Source organism: Hyaena hyaena, unplaced genomic scaffold (genome assembly GCF_003009895.1).
Source record: "Hyaena hyaena isolate Hyena2069 unplaced genomic scaffold, ASM300989v1 scaffold_10, whole genome shotgun sequence".
Taxonomy (NCBI): Eukaryota; Metazoa; Chordata; class Mammalia; order Carnivora; family Hyaenidae; genus Hyaena; species Hyaena hyaena.
Window position 1 is genome coordinate 925223 of NW_024080642.1, and position 22399 is coordinate 947621.

Consider the following 22399-nt stretch of genomic DNA (forward strand, 5'->3'; position numbering starts at 1 on the left):
CCTTGGGCTCTGGCTTACCAGCTCCATCTTGGCTTCTCTCAACAAGAATTCTGGCATTCTCCGTGCCAAATTCCTTGGGTAACCACCTTCCAGTACCTTCCATCCCCTGCACTGTTTGGTGCTTCTACTCTTTTTTTTAAAAAAAATATTTTTATTTATTTCTAGGAGAGAGAGAGAGAGACAGCGTGAGCAGGGGAGGGTCAGAGAGAGAGGGAGTCACAGACTCTGAAATAGGCTCCAGGCTCTGAGTTGGCAGTCAGCACAGAGCCCGACACGAGGCTCGAACCCACGAACTGCGAGATCATGACCCAAGCGAAAGTCGGACGCTTAACCGACTAAGCCACCCAGGCGCCCCTTGGTGCTTCTACTGTATAGTGAGTCCCAAGCCCTGTGCCATGGGGTGTGTCAAGCACACATTTGTGCACAAGAGTTCTAAATATTCCAGGAAAGTCCAAACTGGAAGAAATGTTTGTATGCACCCAGGGCCATCTACACTCCCGCTGTGGTAATCCATATGGCCAGTCTTTTAGAATTAAAGGGAATAGAAATGGATAAGATTGGAAAACTAGATTAGGGCCAGTCCACGGAGGGATTTTGTACATCATCGTGCCAGCCAGTGTTAACCCCAGAAAGGTCTATGGAACCATAATCCCACATAGAGATCCAAGCCTGAACTTGGAGGTCAAACCAAGTAAGGGACTGTGGCACATGCTGGCAGTGCTCTGTCTGCATGGCCTCTGCTTTCCCCTGTCCTGCTGTCAGGAACTTTCTGCAAACCCCTGTGAGTGTGTGCCTAGGAGCATTCTCTGGGTACACAGATAGCCTAGGCCTGAGCACCAGGCAGGTGGGAAGTTCTGAGGGGTTAACACCCCAGAATTATAACTGTATAATTATATACTCGAGCAAGCAGATGAATGGCCAGCTCCTTCTCCACTCTGGTGTGACACCCCTGCGATGTGTTTTTCACCATTTCTCAGTGGTCTCTTGAAGAACTAAACTCCAGTCACCATGGCAGGAAAACTGGCCCCAAACACACCCTATATAGTTACCTTTTCTCCCCTTCCTCAATTCTGAAGCTCCCATACCAGGGCTCCCTGAAGTCACTCTCAAGTATACCACGACCCTTAAATCCTCCCTCTGGAAGTATCCTGACTGAGATAGAAATAACATATGCTCTGCCCCGTCTTGGAGATTCACAACACACATTGGTATATTAAAGGCCCTGAGAAATCTTGCAAAAAATAAACATGCATGCCTCCAGTTAGCCCAGCATTTTCTAACCTATTTGACACAGAGCTTTTTTTCTTTTCCCTAGAACATATCATAGAAATGGTGTTTCCTGAAAACACTTTGGGAAGTGCCATGCAGGTGATCAGGCACTACCAGAGTCTTGTTTAGAAAGGTGGCTTTCAGCCAGAGGAGGCTCACCCATGATAGGAACGATAGCTGTTAGCAGTGTTAGCTACCTCCCACTTTTGTAAGGATGCTTCAGGACTTGTCACAGCAATCTTGTGACGGTTGATGGAGACAGTATCATTACTTTTAATTTACAAATAAGGAGTCTCAAGATTCAGAGAGACTGGGACATGCCCAAGGCTATACAGCCAGTAAGGGGCAGATTCAGTACGCCTAACTCCATCTTCTCCCTTGCTGTGGCTTTTGTAGTTAGCAGTAAGACTGGAAATAGAATCCATGTCCCTATCGTCCTAGTCCAAGGTTTCCCCATCCACCCTAGCAACGAGGTCAGCCACAGGCCTCCCGAGAGCTCTTATGAGCAAGCAGTGGTCACAGGAGCTTGAGGGGAAATGAGAGGAAAGTGGAGAGGCCACGAGTTGTGCACACTCTTTAGTTATGAGGTGCCTTGTTCTGATTCAAGCTTTAGGTATGAGGTCCCTGTTCTGCAAGCTGGTCTGCCATCACTTTGAAGGGATGATTTCCAGAACCAGAGTCACCTAGCGACAGCCTGCACACAAGAACAGCACACACACACACACTACTTTATTCATGCACACATATACGGATGTCCAGACATGCATGCACTTGGATATTTGAGCATGCTTGTACATATCTGCATCCATGTAACTTTCAATATATTGGACTTTGTGGTTACTACTTGTTTTATTGTCAGTCTTCCCTTCTAGACCTCTGGACTTTACAACCCACAAGAAACTATCTCTTTCACCATGAGAACCCCAGAAGCAAGTATTGTGTCTGGCACACATAAATGTCCTTCATAAATGTGTGGAATAAGTGGGTGCATCAACACACAAATGTGCAAACTGTACTTACATATATAGCAAACGACAGTGCACACATACATACACACGTGCACAGCCCCATTATGTGCATGCAAACACACACACACACACACACACACACACACGAGGACACACATGTAGGTCCCCAGTGCCCCATCCAGAGCCCAAGATCAGGACATGAACATCACGCCGAATACGATCCAGAGAGCCCCCAGCAAGCCATCACTTTGCTATCGGTCTGTCTGCCCCATTTATACTTGAAATAAAATGTGTCATGGCTGCTTCATTAGAGACCAATGTGGACATGGAGGGAAATGGAGAAATATCGGCCCAGCTTGCATTCTGGCTCACTGGCTTGGGGGAGCTTAAGGCATAAACGAGTTTGGACTTAATTGACTTTTTTATTGGGCTTTAATTCACTGGTACTTTTCCAGAGGCTGACTCCAACAGGCAGAAGCAGGGTTGAGCAGTCTCTGAGGCCGCCATGCCCCTGTGCCTCTCTCCCCACACCCTCAGACCTGCTCTAAACCACTGCCCACATAAAGCCACCCTTGGCCCCAGGGTGATGTGAGGAAGGCAGCCTCCAGTACCTGACTCCTCCCGCCGGGGTTCCGTCTTTTGCCCCTTCGCAGCCAGCCTCTGTTGTTAAAACTCCCTTCCAACCAAGGGCATTTCAATCTAATACAATAACATTGATTGAAAGCCAGCTGTGTAACAGGCCATGTGTGAGGTGCTCGAATGCAGAGATGAACAGGAACAAACCTTTGTCCTCCGGGAGCCTGGAATCAAACTGAGAAGCAGACATAAATTCCACAGTATAAAATTACCCCATAAACAAGGTCCAGACTGGTGCAGTGCTTCAGGCAAGGCTACCAGATGAGAATGCTTCCAGTTCCTTTTGAAAGGACAAAGTCTGCCAGGCAGGGCACTCCCAGGAAAGATGTGCCAAGCAGGTGGAACAGCAGGTGCAAAGGCATGGAGGGATGAGACCGTGGAGCCTGTCAGGGGCACGTGCCAGAAGTCTCACGTGGCAGAGGAGGGAAAAAGAGGCTGCTCATGAGGGCAGCTGGGCTCAGCAGAATGAACTCAAGACTACAAGTCAGGAAACCTGGATTCCAGTCCTAACTGGCAGTAGACCCCGGGCAAGTCTCTGACTTAGCTGATGCTGGTTTTCAGTTTCTTGAAGAAGCTGACCACGGAAAGACCAGGGTGAAACTCTTGGGTGTCTGTCCATCTCTTGGGACAGGGAACCCACTGGAGCCCCCCCTCTTTAAGCCTCTGCCCTGAGTCCTGTGGACTCCAGAAGCTCTCCCTAGCTGAGTGGGAGAGCAAGGACAGCCCAGAGACAACACAGTGGAGTGCCCTTTACTCAGGCAGGAAACCCTGGGCTGCATTTCAAAGTTCACCATTGAGAATCATCCAGATTCCTAAAACATCATGTTTTAAAGGATGAGTTTCAGTTATCTGGGGAACGTTCTCATTTCGCCATATAAATGAGACATGACTAGAAGTGGGAAGATGCTTTGAAAAACTTTCAAGCCCCATGCAAATATAAATAATTCACCCTTATTATAGGGTGAGCCTGTATCCCAGTTTATTGGGATCACATCCTTATGTGATTATTGAGAATGCCCTCTCCTTCCTCCCCCAAAAGGTCCTCCATGGGGCAGCAAATGTTATGACTACCTTGGTCATTAAGCCTTTGAGGGCAGGGATGATAGCAGAAAGGCGAGGTGCCCTAGTGGAAGGGAACGGGCTTTGATCCTGCAGTGACCTGAGTCTTAATGCCACTCTGTCTTGGATATCTTGGAGCTCAACTTTCTTGTAAGTAAAATGGGAGTCATAACACATTTCACATTGAGCAGCTTGAAGAAATAAAGGAGATAGAGCATGTGAATACCTAATACATTATGTGCTCAATATGCATTCCATCTCCTTCTATGTGTTTAGCAACTGCATAATGGTCAGTGCTGGGCATAGAGGGGATTGAGTGTTGAGGACATGAATGAATGAGTCCATTGGCCAGTCCTTCACAGAAGCATAAATTGCGGGTTCTTCTTGCTCTTCTCTCTGCATCCCAGTTCCCTCTTCTGTCTGAGAGTTCTGAGACTCTTCTATTGTGGATGCATGTTTTGATATCTTTACCGGCCTATTCCCTCTCCCCCACCCCAGAGTCTTCTCATAGTCCTTACATTGACATTTCTCTGCCCTTTTGTTTTTGACTTCCATTCAGCTTCTTTGTCTTTATTCTTTCTTTCTTTCTGGTGGTAGTGATGGAGGCTAGGGTCGGTGCTTCCTTCACTCCACCACGTATCCTGGAAGATACATATAGACTTTCTGTATTTCCCAGGGTGCCTCATCGCTTCCAGAACTGCCTCATGGCACAACATTATATTCTTGGGGACATGGGGACTCAGGGCCTGTGGGTCCTGGCAAAGGATTCAAGAGCCTAAAGGGCTGAGTTTGGAATAATAATTTACATACAGTAGAATGTCTTATAACCTCTGAGTCTGTTTCCCACCACAAAAGGGGGCATAACACAGAAGACTGCCATGAGCATTAAATACATAACTAGGTAAGCTGTCTCACACAATGCTTGGCCTCAACCCAGCATCAGGGTCTTCACAGCCTGGCCCCACCCACCTTTCCCATCTCATCCACTGTTTTTCTCCCCTGCAGCCCTCCCTTCCCCCCACCAGTATGCTCACTGCTTCCAAGACACCCTATACATCCATGCACACCTCTGTGCTTCCAATTGCTATGTTCCCTCTACCCTTCCCTGATTTTGGTGTCCAGACATCCTCCTCCTTCATCCAGTCACAGTGAAAAGTCCACCTCGTTCACAAAGCCTCTTCTGATCCCTTAGGCTAGAACTAGTCATTTGGCCCAACTTTGAGTCTCTGCATCTATATTTAACTGAGCTGTCCATTTATGGCATACTTCCTTCTGCTCTTGTTCATTTGCTTACACACCTGTCCCCCCCAAAAAGGACTATACAGTCCTTTAGGGTAGGAACCTTATCTTGTTCATCTCTCTATTATAACAACCTCAAAAACTTTGTGAACAAGGGAGGACATGAGCAAATAAAATCAAAATTCCAGTCACGATTTCTAGTTCCATCTCCATGATGGACTGAGCCAACACAATCCTATCTTCCACTACACACACATAGAAATGCAGGACAGAGTACAAGTTTTAAAAAATTTAATGCAGAGCCAAGCTCTAAAGAGAGGGAAACTCCATATGCCAGAAATGAGAGAGCCCTGGAACCAAGATGCCTGCATAAAGCCAAGACCCAGGAATAGCCACCTCTCCGTGAAAGGATCTGGAAAACTTTACCTACCTACCTAGAAAATGGGTTTCTGCCGGGGACTCTAGATGATATGTGTGTACCTGTGCATGTGTGTGTGCCTGTGTGGTGCATTTATGTGTCCATATGCATGCATGCACATGTGTATGAAACACGTGGCCCGCTGTCCCCTCCACTCAAATGTTAGAGAGTGTCCGCAGGTGGGCAGAGACCCTTGAGGATGTATTCACCACTGCCCTAAACCCTTTTCCCCTATTGTCTCATTTAACCTCATGACAGCTTTATAAGGTGGACATTGTTACAAGGAAGAACTAAGGCAGGGGAAAGTTAACTTAGTCCCTGGGTCAGGGGCAGAACCAGCATTTGAATCCAAGCACCTTGGTCCTCAACCCATGAGTTTAAATGCCATGGTACATAACCTCATGCCACATAGTAGGTATGCAAAAATACTTATTGAATGGAAAACTGAGTTAGTGGCCAGGAGGAGCTCACAGAGCATTTCAGAATGCTGTGGTCAGGGCCAGGCCAGGTGGATCCAGTCCAGAAACTGCTGATGGACCAGGGTCCCAGTGTCCAGCCCAGCTCTCCCCATAAAGGGCACAGATTTTAAATGAAATAAACTCCCCTGGCCAGTGGATTCTTAAGAGATGCCTTTTCCTGCCTAGGATCTAGCCCCATTTCCTCTGAGTCTCTTCTCAAAATTTTTTCCCTCCCCACTGTGCATCTGGCTTTAATTCCCTTCACGGGTCCCATTGGGTGGTTACCACTTATGTTCTAAAATGCACCATTAGGCTTCTGATGTATGGTGCCTTCGGTGGGTGGCCTGGGTGACCGGCACTCTGAGCCTTTTGGAAAAATGAAGAAGCTGCTGCCATCTGCCAAGGGCGCCACCTGCTGACAGTAGCTGCCAGTGGGCCTCTTGGGGGCTCCGTGGGCCCAGCTGGCGGGGAGTGGGCTGTTCCTCCATCCTTATGGGCCCTCCACGGACACAAGCCCTGGAGTGGGCAGGCCTGGCTAAGGCACCTGTCCCCACATATAGCTCAAGCACCTACTTGTTTACTCAGCATCATTTATTAGACACTCATTGTGTACCAGGAGCTGAGATAGAGAGCTGAAGATGCCTTTCTTATCTAGAGGGTTCACTAAGTGTGACTCTGGGCCCAGTTGGGACTGGCCAGAGTCTGGGATGGGGTCACAGATGCAGCTGAGTGGTCTGGGGACCATGTGAGCTGCCTAAGGGAGACTGTCCTGGCAGCATGGACACACAACCATCCAGCACCAGGCACTTTTACAAGGATGAGAATAGGCTGGAGTGTAGAAACCCCCCGCATTACTCCAGAAAATCACTTGGGATCCCTTGAGAATCCCAGAATTTTATCAATGGAAAGGTCATTGCAAATTTTCCCCCTGTCTTTTAAGCCAGGCTGACCCATTCAGACACCCTCCCCTCTTTAGCCCTAAATGTGGCCCTCCAGCGGTGGCTGATGTCTGAGACTGGCCTTCAAGTCCTAGTTCCTTCTCCCCATTGGCACTTGCCTTGACTTAGGCTCACCTCCCCCTTGTACACAGTGATGACCATAATGAGCATGACTGTCTATATTAACTTAATTCTCACAACTACCATTTTCCAGATAAGAAAACTAAAGCTTATAGCAGTTGAGTGCCTTGGTGAAGTCACACAGCTACTAGCAATGGCATATGGATCTGAGCCCCAAAATTCACACTGTCCCTGATTAAGACTACTTTGCAAACCTGTGAGTCCTTTCTGTGACTTGGATCTTCCCCCGTTCCATCTACTCACCTCCCGGCAGGTGCAGAGGCCTTTCCAGACACCTTAGGTATCTGCCTTGCCTCCACCCCAGCATCTCCCACCATCTGGAGTGAGGATCTCTGGCTCTGGTTCCTAGCTCTGAAGAATCTAGCTCTCTCCAGACCCTCAGCCAGCCCCCCTCCCTCAGGAAGCAAAGAGTGAGGGTCTTGACCAAGAGTGTCTGGTCCAGTCTCCTGCTCTTGGCAACATGCTCCACTTCCCAGGTTCTTACGGGGTGAGGGTGTTGAGAGGTTGCGCATGGTGTTTGCATAAAAACTTCTGGTGACAGGAAGCCCACTGTCTCCCAACACAGCCCTTTTGATTCAACTTTGTTTAACAGTTAACATACATCTGGATGCCTGGGTGGCTCAGTTGGTTAAGCATCCAGCTCTTGATTTCAGCTCAGGTCATGCCCTCTCAGTTGGAGAGTTCGAGCCCCACATTGGACTCTGCACTGGTGGCATGGAGCCTGCTTGGGATTCTCCCTCCCTCTCTCTCTGCCCCTCCCCTGCTTTTGTTCTCTTTCTCTCTTCCTCTCTCAAAGTAAATAAATAAACTTGAAAAATTAACTAACATATATCTATTTTTTATTATGAAAATATTCACACATATACAAAGTAAACAGAATAATATAATGAGTCCCATGTGCCCGCCATCCAGATCAAACCACATTAACATTTTGATGTTCGTGTTTCCTCTGTACCTCTGCTCCCCTCCATCCCTCATTTAAGGATGATAATAATGATGATAATGATGATTTAACATTTCCTTTCAGTTATGAAGTGTATGCACATTGAAATGCATATGTCTTACCTATATTACTTCAACAAATGGATATACTTCTGTAACTATGTCTTTATGATAGAGATTTATGTCCATCTCTGCATAAAGATTACTGTTGGACATTTTAATTAAGTTCTTTTCCTACGGCCAGCTGAAACCTTAGAACTATTCCCCACAGGGGTAGGGAATAATACTCCCTCCTCCAAATGGTATCCCTTCAAATATTTGTAGATAGCAGCTGTGGTCCTCCTTAAGTATGCTCATTTCCACTCTAATTATCCCCAGTTCCTCCAGCCATTTCTTCTCTGTTTTTGGATGATGGAGGCCTGGCTGCCGACATTGTTAAAAGGAGACTTGGTTCTCCTCCTTACCAAATCTCTCCCTGGCCCATTCAACCTGGAGCATTGGTAAGCAGAGGTTTGCTGTGGGAGGCCCTGCTCACCTGCTAAATTTTCTACTTTGAGGAGACCTGGCTCATGAGATGGGGCCATACAGATGTACTCACTTGATGCAGGCTTGGAACAGCAAAGTTGTATGCAAATTTATCTTTCCTTATGAAACAAATGGCAGCATTGTTTCTTTTAGTCTTTCTCCTTTAATCATTCATTCAATAAACTTCTATGGAGTACCTGTGAGAAGTGGGGCTCTGCATGGAGTCCTGGGAGAAATAAGGAAGACACAGCCCCACAGTGTGGAGAACAGAAAAACAAATAAATGGATGCATCTATTTTGGCATCTGTCTGGCATGTGTTGGTTCCCTGCTCAGCCCCTGGAACTGGGACCAATACAGGGACCATGGCAGCATGATGGGCAGATGCTCACCCTTGCAGGACTGAGCCGCTCACCCACCCAGTGACTGGCGCACTGGCAGTGGACAGCTCTCAAGTCCAGAAATTCCCTCTCTGGGAACTGTCCTCTAGTGCAAAAAGGTACCCCAATCAGGGTTCTGTCCTCTTCCCAGGAGGGGCCCAAACCCAGTAAGCGTGGAATAGCTGGCCCCTTGTCTCAATTCAAAACAACCCTGAAGGGCCACCCCAATTCCTCATGAGTCAGCGGACTTCTCCTGGCTCCTTAGCTCCCTTGTGGATGTGGTATGTACCTGCCGATCTTGAGAACGCTGGCTCACGTGATGAACCTCCTGCATGCAGGCCTCCATCTCCTGCCAGCTCCCCAGGGAACCCAGAAAGTAAGAGATCCAGACTGCCTAAACCTTATAATCCAGTGTGGAGAGATGGATATCAACCCAATGCCCACACAAACACACAAGTAATGAGGGCATGAAGGGAAAGTACAGGGTACATGAAAGAGGATCCCTTCCTCAGACACGACCCTAGTTTGGAAGGGCCAACTAAGGTCTACAGTTCAAGGAGGAGTTAGTAGACCACCTGGTGTGATGCAATGGAGGTGAGGCAGAGTGCTGTCAAGGTCCCAATGGGGGACCTAACCCATTCTGAAAAGAAGGGTGGATAGTCAGGGAAGGCTTTCAGGAGGAGGTGGTGCCCAGCTGAGACACAAAGAATAAGAGCTATCCAAATAGAAGAGTGGGGAGGGGTCCTGAGCAGAAGAATCAGCATGTCTGCCAGCACAGAGACATGAAGTAGTATGGCATATGTGAAGAAGAGCATAGTTGGGCAGAGATGACTCAGGGGGTGCAAGAGAGAAGGGGCTGGAAGCAGATGTGTGAGATCCAGGTCATCGGCATCCTTGTATGTCATCCCAACCAACGGTTCTGCAGCAGTGGAAGGTTTTAAGCAGGGAGTCTGCCTTCCAGAAAGATCCTGTAGCCACTGTGTGCGGAATGAATGAGGGAGAAAAGAGTGGGGGCCGGGGGGCACCGTGCAGGAGGCTGTGGCAGGTAACCGGAAGAGATGAGCAGTGCCATCTTGGCACATGGCTAACACTAGAGGGTAGGGGCGGAAATGTTCTCAAGGTAGGAGCTACAAGACTTAAACCTGCAGAGAGCTGCTAACCTGCCCCTCGTTTCTCCAGTGTTTGGGGAACAGGGTTGTGGAACTTCAGCTGAACTTTGGGGATACAGCAAAGACTCATAACGTGACTCAGCGAGACCACTGGGCCACCCTGCAGAGCCTCAAGCCATCCCTCTGCCACGCTTAGGAAGCAGCTGGTACTCACCAGGTCTCATGCACTGGCTTACATTCAGTCTCATGTATATCCTGGCGTGTTGGAACATGCTCAGATGCAAATCATAGGTTTTGCTCCATTGCTGAGAAATATTATTTTGGTGGCTGTTTCATAGTGGGATGCACAGAGGCTTCTTCATCCAATAGATGGGGCGGAGACCCTGCTCTGCCTCTGCCTTGCTGCATGAGTGGTTTTAGCCTCTTGTGGATTCTGTTGCTTCTTCCCTAACAATGAGAGTAATAAAAGCAGGGTTGCCAGGAGGTTTGAATGGGATCATGACATAATTGCATCAAGGTAGCAGGTATTCAGTCTCAATTATCACTCTAGGGAAGATCTGCAGCTATTATCAGGAATCTCCCAAAGGCTCACCAAACAAATGTTCACCCCCGTAAGACCCCCAAGAGAACAGTTTACAGGGCTGAAGATTCAGCAAAGTCTAAGGAACTGACATTTCATCTTGCCAATAGCTCTTGAGAACTCACTCGGGGTGGGCACACCCATCATCTCATTTGGTGCCTCTGGCAATTCTGTGAGGCAGGTGTGGCCAGTCCATTGGACACATGGGAAAGCAGAGTCATGGAACCAGAAACTGCAAGTGCTGGTCACCTTCTAATCCTGAGAGTCACTATTATCCCCATTCTTCAGATGAAGAACAAGAAGTTCAGAGAACATAAGTAACTGGCCCAAGGTCCACCCCTGGGTGTGTCCTAGTAAATAAGCCCGTGTGTGATCTTCCACTACTCCTGTATACATTCCACTGCTCCATGATGCCTCTAAAGTCGTTCACCTTCTATAAGCCTCAGTTTCTTCATCTGAAAATTGAACAACAGTCTCTCTTTTGCAAGCTTATTGTGAGAACCAGTTGTCATGCCACTCTCATGACAAATGTGTCCACTCCTATCTTCATCTGGCTTTGTCTGCAGCAGGGAGCCTGGGGTGAAAAACTTAAGGAGGTGCTCACTTTCAAAAGGTGGGTGTGACTGCAGCCCCAGGAAGTGAGTGCCTCCTTAAGTTCCATGCCCTAGACACCTCATCTGCCTTATACAGTCCAAGTCCTGATTTGGAAGTGAGGAGATGAGGAGGGGGTTGGGCAGGGGGGAGGCAGACAGCATGCAGTAGCTAAAAGGAGGCCCTGGTGAAAATACACGCAGATCAACAGGGATGACGGGTTGGAGCGAATCCTACACGGGTGGAACTTGCTTCATATAAATGTCCCTCAAAAGCTGAATTCTGTAAATTGATCAATGGTGGTCTTATAGCCGCTCTATCTCCCTGATGATCTGAAGCTGTTTTATCTCCATTTCTACCCAGGTAGCTCAGGAACTCCCTGAAGGCAGTGTCCACTTCTTATTTATCTTTGTATTCCCAGGACCTAGCAGCGTATTTGACCTGTATTAGTTGCTCATTGGCTATCAAATGAACTAAAGAATGCTTTGTTTTCCATTTTGAAAGCTCCTAATCTCTCAGGTCCTTTGATATTTGGATCATAAATCCAGGAACTGTGGTACAACAAAAATTACAGTCTCCTAGGGGTCTGGTCTACTAATCTGAGACATGGGGAGACTCACCAACTATTAGTGCAATTTAAAGAGCTAGTAAATGCCAGAAATGGGATTTGACTCCAAGGCTTATGCATGCTCTATCCTAGTACCAAAGCCAAGTCAAAGCGACATCTTGTAGTACGCAGTCCTGCCTCTGCCTCAGTCACCATCTAGAGGCCCTTCTACCTTAACTCCCAAAAGTTGTGCCCCTCATATTGCCCCAATCTTCCCCCACTTTCAAGAATTGCCCCTTGTCACAGAAACACTGGCACCACCAGCAGAACTTCCATTCTTCTGGCACAGGATGGCAACAGGATTCATCTTTTGCTTATTCATTGAATAGACTCATAGTGGCAACCAAAATTGTTCGGCTGGATAAAAAAGAGTGTCAGGCCCAGAGAAAAAGAGTGCTGTGGTCAGTCAATCAATGGCACCTATGAAGGAGAGTGGCATCATGCACGCTGCATACCTGTCATCCAGGTCTTGATTCCACATGCCAGGAAAGCAATCTGATTAAACTACCAGAAACCCTCTGCATTTCTGAATCGGTGATGGTTTGTGATGCTACTAAATTACATGCTACTCAACCTCTAAGACCAGCCCTTGGGAAGACTAGAAGACAATGACATTCTCTGGGCATTTCCTAGAAAGGCTGAAATACGTTTTTAATGAGAAAGCATGAAATCAGTAGGAACAGGGTCTGAGGATTTCAGTGCAGTGTGGGTACTTACCTATTTGACCTTTTCTTGATCAGCTTTTAGAATCAGCCCACCCTGGGATTATTTTCAACCCTGGCATTAATTGGAACATCTGCTTTTCCTGTGCAAACATCATAAACCATCATGGTTTTTTACTGATGCATTGTTTTCAATGCAGCCCTGTAGAATAATGTGAAATTAACCAGGAACACAAGAGAGCACATTTCTGATTTCCTCCTCTCCCCACCTCATCCCACACCTTCTCAAAAAAAAAAAAAAAAAGGCAATTCCCAACAGGCGGGTAATGAGGCAGGTGCAAGGAGTGACTCATATCTTATCTCAGGGTTGGTCATCCAGGTATAAAACACACTCACAGTGGGAAGTGAAGCCTGCCCAAGCCCTGGGAATAGGTGTTAGGAGGGTGAGAGAAAGGTGAAGTTCGACTGAGCAGAAATATCCAGCAAGGGTAATACAAACTTCTTATACAAGAATAGCCAAGGAATGCTCCAGAAGAGATCTAGCACAGCCACAGGAAAAACCAAGCAGGTAACATATTCCTGTAAGTTAGAAGTGCAGCAGTTAGAAGTGCACATGAGGCACAGGATCAGGAAAGCAACTGTAAAAAGAACTTGGGTCAGGGACCGCCAACCCAGGTACATCCTCTGCCAGGTACATTCATCATCTCATAAGTAATCAGAACATAGAGTAGGAATGTCCTGCTCCCCACAACATCCAGATGTGGCAGGACTCAGGGCCACATCCCAGTGCATCTGGGCTGCTGTGCCTTGAACACGTGCTACCCCCAGTCTGCCTTGCCTGGGCGCTGGCACAGACTTGGGGCAGCAGGAATCAGGTCAGTAAGCTCACAACCAGAGATTGGAGGCAGCAGAAGAAAATGGTAACAGAACTGTGGACAGTTTGTGACCACATTTTCTCCTTCACTTTTTCTCGGCTTCTTTCCTCCTTAAAAGCAGAGGACATCTCCTGGGTCCTGCTCCCCACATCTGGTGACAGACACCTAAGGGGATCCTCTTTGCAGTCAGCCTTGGCTCACCGTAAATGTGCTCTTTTTACTTATCCACTTGCCTTGGCCCTGTAACCTTAGGTTTGGCTTGGTGACCTGTTAGCAATGGGCAGACCAGAGAGCTGGGCTGGAGGGCAGGGGGTGGGGAGTGAGGGTGTGGGGGTGGCTCTGAGACTAACACTTTGTTCTTGGACACAACAAGGTGCCACATGTCTGTCAGTCACTGCTTCTCTGTCTTAATATTATCTACTACCTGACAGCTAAGCTCCATTATTCATTGTGCACAGTGTCTGGCACATAGTAGGTATTCAGCCAGGATAATATGACTCCCAAGTCTGTGCTCTTCCACAAGCCCTTCCCACCTTTTAGCAGAGCCCACGTTGTCCAGGGTATTAAGTTCTAAAAGAGGAAGAGAGCTGGAAAGACAGGCAGGTAGGCAGGACTCAGCCAGGCAGCCAGAGGCGTGGACTGGTACCACTGACCTTCCCGATAGGATCAGCATGGCCCTTCTCAGACCAGAAGCGAGTCTCAGGGGTCTGTCTCAACCTGCTAAATACCCCGGTGCCCCCCTCACTGTGCCTAGAGAGAATTCTGCAACAGGCCCCCGGAGGCCCCTCCATCATTGCCTACCAGGCAGCTTCCTTCTGTGCGTTCCCACAGCCACCGGCACCACCCAGTATCCTCTGCAGGGCCGCCCTCTCTGCGGGGCAGTTCCTAAAGTGTTGACTCATGTCTGTGTCCCCAGCGCCTGAGGCAACACCTAGAACACAGTAGGTGCTCTGTAGATGTTCACTAAGTGAATGAATGGGTGATCTGTGACCATGGCCCCAGATGGAACATCTCATATTCAATTCCTACATCAAAATAACAGCGCCGTCCCTCCCCTGCTCCCACAGGGCTTGGGAATGATGCAAACCACAGGCAGAAATGCTCTCCCCCCACCCCAACTGCACTGAGGGTTTTTTTCCACACAAAGCACTCTCAGACCCATTATAGCCCTTTTGATTCTTTCTTTACAATTCTACTGAAAGGTACTCCCGCCAGCATCTCTGAGATGAAGGACCAAGAGCCAACAAGATGAAATAGCCCCCACATCAGTACAGAAGCAACATTGCTGCCTGGTTCCTGAGTCCACACTGGACTTCTCTCTTTTGCCCAGACATCTCCCATAAGTGCCTACTATGTGCCGGCTGTGGAGCCAGGTGCTGGGGATCCAGAGACAAAGATGCCACAGCCCATACTGCCCACAGAAGGCAGACAGGGAGACCTTAGCAGAGAGAGCAACCAACCTGTCACTGAATTCTGTTTGAAACTTCCATCAAGTCGGGCCCCGGGCTCCCCACCAGCCAAGCCACAGCCCGACATGAAAGGCATCTGGTTCCCCATGTCCCATTTCAGAACCTCAAGTCAAGCCTGGTGTGGGATTCTTGCGTGAGCTGTAAAAAGGGATTGAATAGCAGAGGTCTGGCATTTCCAGCAACTCTCCAGGTGCATAACTGGATCTCCTTCAAGTTGCCCTGTCTCTGTGAGCCATGCTCCAAGAGCATGTTGGCTCACAAAACGTCTGAATCCAAGGAGAACACTCAGCCACCCACCCCTCCCCTTCATGCTGTTTTCTCAGCTGACAGACTTGCAGCTGCTTGATGCTCTTTCCTTCTGCATGGGGCTCACACATCTCCTCCTGCACGGTGGCTAGAGCTCTCTGGACAGTTGCCCGGTGGACAAGGCCCCGGCTGCACTCAGGCTTGGAGAGAGGAGGCAGGAGGGCCTCTCCGTGAAACACGCACGGGAAATGTCACATCCCAGCAGAGGGGTGCAGGGGCGTGGAGGAAGGGGTCACATCGCCGTCTATACATTCTAATAATGCCAAGCCAACTTCTGACAACCTATGCGCATAAAACAAAAGGTCAGGTGAACCACTCTTTAGCTGTAGGAACTTGGACAAGATATTTAGCCTCCCAGGGCCTCAGTTTTCCCATCTGCACCCTAGGAGGAATAATGCCTACATCAATGGGCTGTGTGGACTTTAAAGGATAGAAGGGTTACTAAACGATTGGCACAGTGCTAGACTTGTAGCCAATGCTCAGTGATTGTCCATTCTTCTCTTTTCCTCCAGAAAGTAGCCTTCACGAAGGATGATATTAACAATGTCCTAAAAGATATGGTGGCCCCCTGGTTGGGAAGAGGTGACAAGTGGTTGCAAAGGGACCATGTCCCCCTTGCTCCTTCATTTCCAGGAATAGCACCTACCATGTGGAGTTGCTTTCATGGGTACTGGCTGAAGTTGCCTTTCTAAATCTCCTTGGAGGGAAAACACAGTCATGCGACAGACCTTGGAATACAATAGCTAGTCAAGAGTTCCTGTCGCAGGAACAGATGAATGAGCAGGCAGACATTCTAACAAAATCCGGTCCTTGCCTTCAAAAAGCCGACGGTCTCTGGCAACCTCCTTATGCATCCGTCTGTCCCTCTGCTGTATTTCATTTTCAAACACGTTAATTGCAATTTCAGGAAACAAAACGCCGATTCATTTTATATACTGGAAACCTCGTAACCCATTTGACAGACTTTCTCTTTTCCCAATTGTGTGCAATGTGCTTGAGGAGTTTGAGAGAGGAAAACCAAACAAGACTACATGGTTGGCTTTAATGTGCGTGTTGTGTTGAAAACAGCCTAATGAGAAATTTCAGTAAGTCTTTGAGAGGGAAAGTCAGGCAACTGAGGGCAGGGAAAGGCTGGATTTTAGAGGCATTTTGGAGCAGTACAATTTCATTTCCTTCAAGTGTAATAAGCAAGAAGACACAAGAAACCCACTGCCTAAGAGAAGCTCTAAAGGTCAGGAGTAATGAGTGGACTAGGAGGTGTGAAACTTGCAGGCTTAGTTGTGAGCTGGTAAGTGGCTATTTCAACAATCCTTAAGGGAGCTTATACATAATTTATTTTCTTAAGTAGGTACACACTGGAGAAGTGTTGTTTGCACTATTAATTGAACCAGAAAACTGTGTCTTCATGGGTATCAGCCATTCCTAACCTTCCCCAGAAAAGGCTCCACTCTGTGTTTCCCAGACTCCATAAGGCAGGGGCCTCGTAGGTCACGCTGAGCCTGCATACTAGCACCGGGCCAGCAGCAGTTGCCAGTCTTTCTCTTATTCCTGGATGCAGGGCCCTGAGAAGAGGGTCCTTGCCCTTATCTCTAGCTCCTGACTTTAGAGAAAGGACAAAGGCCCAAACCATCAAGTCCAGGTCAGAGCTCAGCTCTGTTCCCAGACGAGCTACAGGCAGGTCCCTTCTCTTCTGTGGACCTTAGACTCCCATATGAAAAAGAGAAGTTTGGATGAGATTCATGTACTTTTCTAGGATGCCTCTGACTCTGAGATGTACCTCCCCTACTACCAGCTGGGAGAACCCTGCGTTATCAAGCCACCAATCTCAGTTGGCCAGGAGCAGAAAAGTTTGGGAGAGCCGTGTGGGTATGAGCTGTAGCTATGAGGGACGGGGGGCAAGGAATGTCAGCTTTTGAACTAGGCAAAAACGGATTTTGCCCTGGGTTCTCCACTGACTGGCCCTGTGACCTGGCTCAGCCCCTCTGGGCCTTGGTTTTCTCAACTGTAAAGTGGGGGTGAAAATGCCAACCTCATAGGGCTGCTGCAAAAATTAGTAATGGCAGATGTAAAGTGAATGGTGCTCCAGGGAAGGTACCAACTTCGGAGCTCCTCTAAGAGCTATGGGAAGGCAGTGAGACCCTCTCCCCATTCCCACCTCCATGTTCCTCTCATTTAGAATGTGCCAGCTTCAGTTGGTGGTATCTTTCCACTATGCCAATAACTATTTACAATTCAGTTGAAATTCAAATGCAGATTTTCAAGGTGGGTTGTGTGCATGGGAACCATCTCCCTCTCCTACAAAACTCCATGGCCCCAGTAATCTCATCGGCTGCCCAGGGCTTCAGCAACAGGCTTAGCATCATTAAGGAATAAGCAATCAGTAGCACACAGCACTCTTCATCTCCTCTAACTACTTTGAGATAAGCTTGGTATTGCAGGGGCGTATGCAGCGAGGACAGGAACTCTCAACCCCCCAGCCTTCAATTCATTGTTGACTCCCTACCCATAACCCAAATGATTAACCTCTTTTGTGCTGAAAAGGAGAAACATGGTGGCTCCCCCCTAGTATGGATTCGTGACTTGTAAAGATGTCTATTATGCAATCCTCCAGACAAATCCACTTACATCCTCTCATTTAGGCCCTCCAAACACATGGCAAGATTATCTTGCTGGCACCTGGGTGGCTCAGTCAGCTGAGTGTCTGACTTGGGCTCAGGTCATGATCTCACGGTTCATGAGTTCAAGTCATGTTCATGAGTTCAAGCCCCGAGTCAGGCTCTCTGCTGTCAGCATGGAGCCTGCTTCAGATACTCTGTTTCCCTCTCTCTCTACCCCTCCCCTGCTTGTATTCTCTCTCTCTCAAAAATAAATAAAAAGAGATTATCTTGCTGGGTTTGTAGATGAGGAAATGCATTGGGAACAGAAAATGCTGTGTTCAGGGCCACGGATTTGACACGTAAATAGGGCTCTGCCTTGACAGCATCCTGTCTGGTCCCAAATCCCAGGCTTCCTTCCTTGTGACTTCCTTGATGATAAAGCCTCCTCTGGAGCCCCAGCTCTAGCACCCACCTCCTCAGCAGCCTGAGTCCCCTCAACTGTAAAATAGGGATGTGATCACAAGATGCTTCCCCATCAGCAGAGTTGGACCATAATCAGGAAAGAGAGAACACTGATGGACATGCCAAGCAGGGACCTGTAGAAAGGACAGGCTCAGGAAACTGCTAGTTTCCTCCCCTTCGTGGAGCCACTGAGAAAAAGGATGCTGTACATAAGCTGTCTACACCATAATGCACCATGCCAATGTTAGCAATGAAGGTGCTGGGCATGAGGCTCATTTTTATCTCAGGATCTGACCCCCCCCCCCCAGGCTAGAGATCCAGGTTTGAAATGTGCATCTCTAACTCTTACTACCCAATCCAACTGAGTGCAATTCTAGACTCTTAGCAACTGAGCAGATCCAGGCCTGCCATCCACAATGGGGCCATCAGCACTCACCCAGAGAGCAGAGGGATGTCTAGAAGAACGGCAGGTCTGAAGGAGCTGGGCCTGACAGTCTGGACTTCAATAAATTATATTTTCTGGCTGGGGACGATAAGACATCAATCTGAAGCGTGTATTACACTCACACATCATTACGCCCCAAAAGGGGGAAGGAGAACAGCATCTTGTCCCCAGTTTGTAGCAGAATTGTGCAGTGTGTAAATAGCTCTGAGGACTTTGATGTTGAGCAGAGAAGAAAATAATCCTCTCAGAAACACCAGGCAGGAGCCGCGGGCTCAGCAGCACAGGCAGGGAGGCTGGTGCAGCCAGCGTGAGCCTCGCTGTCTCTGAGCCCCTTCTCCTGCCCCCACAAAGGTAGACCGTCTTAGCTCTTGAAGGATTATTTCTTCTAATACTTTCATGCAGAAGCAAGCAAAACTGCTTAAGTACAATTAAGTGGGAAGCTGAGAAGGCCTCGGCAAAGGGAGGAGAGGTGGCGGAAGGGGGGCGGATAGGGGGTCAGGCCCAGCTCTGGCCAGAATCAGCAAGGCTGGCCGGCACCAAAGGGTGCCTCCCAGAGTCAAGGGGATGTGGGATGGCAGCACCTAGGAGTCCCTTCATTCGCTCATCCAAACAGACCCAGGCCCTGCCCTCATAGAGATTACGGTCTAGTGGAAGACGTGCCCAACAGACATGAACAACCATCTAGTTAAAGACTCTGATATGCACAGGAGGTGTGAGCAGGGGTGGTGAGTGGTCAAGCCAGGCCTCCGAGGAAGTGATCACAGGAAGGCAGACAGAGGGTATGAGGAGAACATCGCAGGCAGAAGAAACAGCCTGTGGAACGCACCTGCAGGGGAAGAGCCTGTTGTACATTCCAGGAACTACAGAGGCTGGTGTGCTTGATGCACGTGAGAGAAGGGGGGACAGGAGATGGACCAAACCATACAGCGCCCCGTGAGGATTTGGGGACTTATCCTAAATGCACCAGGAAGCTGCAGAAGGAGGTTCAGCCTCTTTTTTTTTTTTTTTTAGTTTATTTATTTATTTTTGACAGAGAGAGAGCAGGAGAGGGGCAGAGAGAAAAGGAGAAAGAGAGAAGCCCAAGCAGCTCTGTACTGTCAGCACAGAGCCTGCTGCATTGTCAGCACAGAGCTTGATGCAAGGCTCAGACCCACGAACCGTGAGATCACGACCTGAGCCCAAGTCGGATGCTTAACCGACTGAGCCACCCAGGAGCCCCAGGCTTCTTTACGGTGATCCTGACTTGAGAAAGAACTGGGGCATTTCCCTCTCAGACACAGTGTGGTCACCCTCCAGAGTCCTGCCTCTCTGGTTATCCAGACCACAGTCCCCTGATAGGAGCCACCACCTGGGCCTAGGATGAGCACCAGGTCCGGCAAGTGGGCAGCCAAGGACGGGGAGTGAGTCTCTATCACAAGGACCTGCCTGCTCTCTCCTCTCTAGGAGAAGACTTTGATGCATTGAGGCTTCTGTGGTGCCAGCCCAGTGCCCAACACAGAGAAGGCACTCTGTCACCGATCAGCTGAAGGTAGCAATCCCCTAGAGATTGTAAGTGGGGAAGCTGAGAGAGGCTGGTGTAAAAGAAGCACAGACCGAACCAGGAGTCTGGTCCCAAACAGACACGTCCTCACTGCACAGCCTCAGGCAGATAGCTTCCTTTCCCTCAGGTCTGCGTCTCCTCCCCTGTGAAGTAAGTTGGGTAGGCGGGATGGTCTGTAAGACCCCTCAGAGTTCTCGCGCCTTGTCATCACCCTCAAGAGCTCACGGAGGGTCCGTGCCCTTTATCAGCAGCGCCCACCCAGCACATCTGGGATCTCAGACACTGGGCTGGGATCACTGCTGACTCTGGGAGTAGGCTTCACATTCTAACCTCAGCCCAAGATTCTGGAGTTCAAGTACCAGGTGAGGACAGGGGGTGGTTGGACTTTGCAGTAATCTGGTACGAAGCTGAAATATACTTTTCCTTACAAATCTCCTCATATAGATAGGCAATTAATAGTATAATTAATTTTGGAACCAACAAGCATACTTAGTGGATCTATGGAGAAAAATTCTATTGGAGCACCCAAGAGTCACTCCAGATGTGTTCAACCCCTTGCAAAAGGTGCGCTAACTACAAAATTCTCTCATCCATTCATTACAGTGGTCCCCAAGAACATCTCTCCAGGGGACAGATTCGTTAGCAAAGTGCAGTTGCTATCCACCATAGTCATGATAAAGCTTAGGGTTTTTTGTTTTTTTTAAATCACATTCCACCTGTTCTCCCCCATCATGAAGCTGAAGGAGAAGGATTTGGCTGTCTTGAAATAGTGCAGCTGGCCAGGGACTCAGAGACGTTTTAGACGGCGAAGAAAATGTGGAATCTGAAACCAGGTAGTAAGGCTTGTACTTCTCTGCAATCCTCATAATCTTTGCACTTAGTAGGAGTGCATGCATATGACTATTGGCTGATGGAGAAAGCAAGGCACAGAGAAACAGTATATGGCTCAGAAGAGTCCCAATGGCAAAGACTCAGGAGAGCACATCCAGAAAGAGTATATGTGTTAGACACTCATAGATTTGTATCCCAGCATCACTACTTAATTGCTGTGTGACTTAGGTGAGTCATTTAACATACCCAGGCCTTGGTTTTCTTCTCTGCACAATGGGAGCAGCAATACCCACAGCAGTCATGGCTTCAAGGGTTAAATGAGATAACATAGATGAGTGTCTAGCAGAGTGTCTGGCACACTGGTAGAGGCCTCTCTTCTTTCCTTCCATCTGGCCTTCAAGATCTGCATGAGAAAAGCAGCTTCCAGCACTCACTCCTGCTATTTACCTGCCCCCTCACACTGTAGGATGGGAAGCCAAAGAGCCTCCCCGTGGCCTCCACGCTGCAGGAGGGGACAGTGCAGTGGAGCAAGACCAAGGAAGGGCCTGGGCCCAAACCTCAGTGACTGCAGGAACCCAGTACAGTTGGCCTGGCTCCCTTCCAGCCAATTTTGCCAGATGTAATTTGGCGTCAACTAGAGGTTCCAAAGCAGTTATATAAGCATAATAACCCATAGCATTTGTAGAAAGCTTTTAGAGTTTTCAAAGCATGTTTGCATGTATTACCTCAGCTGATCCTCTCAGGAACCTTGAGAAATAGCTAAGGAAAGGACAAGAACTCCCATTTTATAGATGGAGAAGTTGAGGCTTGGAGGGTATACTTGGTTCACCCGTAGTTACATGACTAATAAGCGGCAAAATCAAACTTGGACAAAGGTCTCTGCATCCTTTGCCCTGGGCTTTCCCCACACGATCACACCACATCTTTGTAATCATGTACCCCATCAAGAAAAAGTGGTACAAACACCTACATAGCCAATATCTTAAGTCCCTGGATTCATAAGTGAATGGCAGAGTCAAGTTCAGAAGAGATAAAAGACCAATTATTGGGGCCATGTGATAAGCTGCCGTGGTGAAGGAGTGAGGGGAATAGTGAAAAGGGTGGTAGCCCAACTTGGTCCAGGGGCTCAGAAAGGCTTTCTGGAGGAGGAGACACATCAAGCCAGTCTTGGCCAACAGCTAGGAACTGTCCAGGCGGGAAGAGGGGTGAGAGGAGTTACAGGCAGCAGAAGCAGTCAATAGGAAGCCACAAGTATATGAACCAGCAGGGCACATCCACTTGTGTTACAAGTCATCTGATCTGGCTCTATCCACCCACTTCCTCATTCATTCATCTATTCATTCATCATATATAC

General features: G+C 48.4%; 1 protein-coding gene and 1 long non-coding RNA gene across 2 annotated transcripts in view; one reads left to right on the forward strand and one right to left on the reverse strand.

The window, feature by feature from the left end:
- Positions 1-21445, reverse strand: part of LOC120246422 — a 31638-nt gene extending 10193 nt beyond the window's left edge. Inside the window, exons 1-2 of the long non-coding RNA XR_005532047.1 lie at positions 21292-21445; positions 10295-10527 (exon numbers count right to left, since the gene is read on the reverse strand). This is a non-coding gene — a long non-coding RNA (uncharacterized LOC120246422). The remainder of the gene's footprint in view (positions 1-10294; positions 10528-21291) is intronic.
- ASIC2 (acid sensing ion channel subunit 2) overlaps positions 1-22399 on the forward strand; it is a 265054-nt gene that overhangs the window by 152328 nt on the left and 90327 nt on the right. The window lies entirely within an intron of this gene.